General features: G+C 36.5%; 1 pseudogene; it reads left to right on the forward strand.

Moving 5' to 3' along the window:
- The first annotated feature begins 212 nt into the window (after positions 1-212).
- LOC148298377 (centrin-2 pseudogene) lies at positions 213-2,332 on the forward strand (annotated as a pseudogene).
- The last annotated feature ends 1,133 nt before the right edge of the window (positions 2,333-3,465 follow it).

The raw sequence follows: 3,465 nt of genomic DNA on the forward strand, positions 1-3,465 counted from the left end.
TCAGCATTGTGCCGTTAGAGCAGTCGATACGCTTGATAATTAAGAACAACTATTCTTCATATTTAAATACTCTCAACAACAACAAAAACAACAACAAAAGGAAATTCACAGCCAAACAGCTACTCCCCAAAATCTACTTGATTGAGTACTTTGTTGTGACCTATCATGATGCGGAAGTGTACTTTGGGGAGATTATTAAGTGGGGGGTCAAGATGTTGGAGGACCCTGATTCCAATGTCAAGGCAGCTGCAATGAAGATGCTGTTGGAAATTGCCCTTAGGAGTAAAAACTATTATAATTCGACCAGGGATTAAATCATGAAGAGAAAGTAGAAGAACGAAATATGGGCCAATTTTTAAGCCTACTACGAAGGTATTCAGACTGCATTGCAAGAAGAACAGAAATAACACAACCAACAAAGTTCACAAAATAAGAAACAACAATTCGAGTCGGATTAGGAAGATATTCACAATAAGTAAACCGTCCTAAATCGCAAAAAATCTAAACTCGAGCAGTAGCGACAGTTGAAACTCTCCTATGATTCAGAAGATCCCAAAAACCCCTATGAAAACAATCTAAAGAAACTGCAAGAGTCACCAATTCCCACTCCTCAAAAGCTAATGAAAGATAGCGCATAAATATAGCTCGCATATAGCCAGTAATCCTTATTCCATAACTCTCAATCCCAGATTTCTCATTCTCACTAATGGTTTGCAAACAAGAATGAAAACAATCGCAATTAGTAGCTGCATGTGATGGAACCGATCGACAATGAACTCGAAGGCTTATGCGATTACTGCTTTGAGCAAATAGGCTCAGAAGTTGAAATGACTGAACATTTACTGTAGAACTGCCCAGTTTTATTGCCATGCCCTTTCTGCAATGGTCAGATCTATCTCCGTGAGCTTAATTAGCATTGGCTGTACAAATGCTCTAATAAGTATCATCAGCAATGTCCAAGATGTTTGACAGCATTCTAACTCGACTAAATCAATGAGCATATTGCAAGGAAGCTCTGCCGGAAAGTCAACTCGAATTCTAACATGGAAATTTGTCCATTGTGTTATGATAATGTCGAAGGAGATGACTTGGCTTGGATCGATCACTCTCAACAATGTTCAGGAGTGAAAGATATTAAAGATAGATTTCGTGCGAAAGCCAAATCATCAAATTAGATAGGTGATAAATATATGGACAGCTGATTTGATCATTGTCTGATGATAGTAATGTTATTATTTGTTTTGTTTATTGTTGAGTCTTGAAGAATAGTGGTGAATAATTGATGGATTATAATAAGGTCTGTTTGTGCATAGGCGTATAGCTGTAGATTGATATTAAGGTTTGTTTAAAATCAACAGAAGGAAGATAAGTATGAAGAAATAATGGGAATAGAGGGAATTATGGGCATTGAATTAAAATATCAAGAGAATAACTTAAGATATTGTTGACTGAATGTATATCTTAGGAGTTTCATATCCATCTGAGCAATATTGAATTAATAAATCAACAAATCACTAAATAGCAAATCATTAAATAGCAAATCACTAAATAACAAATCACTAAATAACAAATCATTAAATAGCAAATCACTAAATAACAAATCATTAAATAGCAAATCACTAAATGATAAATAATAACAAATATTAATAAATAACAAATAACGTAAATAATAAATATTAAATGTGACTAATTATATTTAGTAAATAAAATAAGTTAAAATGTGAATTTGATAAGCTGAAACTATTTTAGTATTTAAATTTTATTAATGCGTATTAAATATAATATCTTATCATGAAGAAAGGCAGTGCTGCAACAAAACTTCCCCCAGCTGTTAAACTCGACCACAATAAGTTTGGGTTAAGTGAAACTGAATTCGCTGAAATCAAACATGCCTTCGACCTTTTCGACACTGATCAGGGAGGATCAGTTGACACCAAATGTAATCTATTATCCTATCTTAGAACTTAAGGCTGCCATGGTCTCGTTGGGCTTCGACAGCAGAAACTCACTCATTTTCCAGATGATTGCCGACCTCGACGAGGACGGATCAGGCACTTTGGAGTTGGACGAGTGGGTCCACCTCATGACCCACAAAGTCAGCGACAAAAGTAGCAAAGACCGAGTTTTCAAAGTCTTCTCCCTCTATGACGACGAGAAGACTGGATACCTCTCCGTGAAGAATCTCCGCCGAGTTGCCCAAGATCTCGGAATCGACGTGCCAGAGTCTGAGCTCCAAGAAATGATTACCCGAGCCGATACTGATCAAGATGGACTCGTATCCGCAGATGAATTTTACACCATCCTCACCAGGCCCGTCAGAGAATGATTCTAATTCTGTATCAGATATTTGAAATATTTACATAACATCCACCATCATTAATATCCACCGTACAATCACCATCCAAATCTCCTATCAATAAATTAAATCATTAATATATTTAAGCACCCTAAGTCTAGAATGCCCTTCATTATTAATTAATCACATGAAAAATGCCAGCAACCATCATAACAACAACCAGCGTTCCGATATCAAGTTTATACGCACTGTTGCTGCCCCCAAATTCATCTCTGACAAGCAAATACCCCTTCATGACAAAGTACATGCTTCATCTCCCAATTTGCACAATCTGAGGACGTTACAGTCTTTTCTGTTGATTACCCTTGCTTATAACTCCAATCAGCTTGAAACTTATAGGTTCCCCTATAGCAAAACCACGTTGGTCTCCATGCTCATCACCTTTCTCAAGCACAAACTCAAGAAAGATAACATATACTTCAAGACCAGCAGCATGCAAATGGATTATTTCCTTACCTTACCAAATCGGAAGGTCTCAGAAATAACCTTAGTCAATCTCAAAATCCAGGCAATTGATATAACACTCTAGGATTACTCGCAGAAAATACACAAAAACCCAGTATTATCATATAGCAATAATGTTAATCAAATTGATAATTTGGGGAGGATTTCGCTTAACTCCATCGAAATTATTAAATGTGTGGGTTCGGGAGGCTTCTCTCGTGTATTTCTCGGACGTATATATGGGCTCCTACTCGCAGTGAAGGTAATCGATAAGAATTTTATTATCTCCACCGAAAAATAAACGATAATTGACAATGAACGAATGATTTTATAAGCCTGCGAGAACCATCCTTTCATTACTAAATTATATTTCGCATTCGAATCAAAGAATTATGTGGTTTTCGGGATGGAATACTGCAGCGGAGGTTAGTTGTTTAATTTGTTGAGAAAAGTTAAAAAAATGAATGAAAAAAATGCCAAATTTTATTTCATTGAGACACTCCTCGCTATCGAATATTTACACTCGAAAGGAATACTCTATCGTGATTTGAAGCCATAGAACATCATGATCGATTCATAAGGACATGTTCGGCTAGCTGATTTTGGACTCTCCAAAGTTATCCATGATCAGCTTACTTTCAGTTTCTGTGGCAGCGCGGAATACA

The sequence above is a fragment of the Brachycentrus maculatus genome, unplaced genomic scaffold, assembly GCF_059751285.1.
Source record: "Brachycentrus maculatus isolate JH-2025_06_01 unplaced genomic scaffold, ASM5975128v1 h1tg002123l, whole genome shotgun sequence".
Lineage (NCBI taxonomy): Eukaryota > Metazoa > Arthropoda > Insecta > Trichoptera > Brachycentridae > Brachycentrus > Brachycentrus maculatus.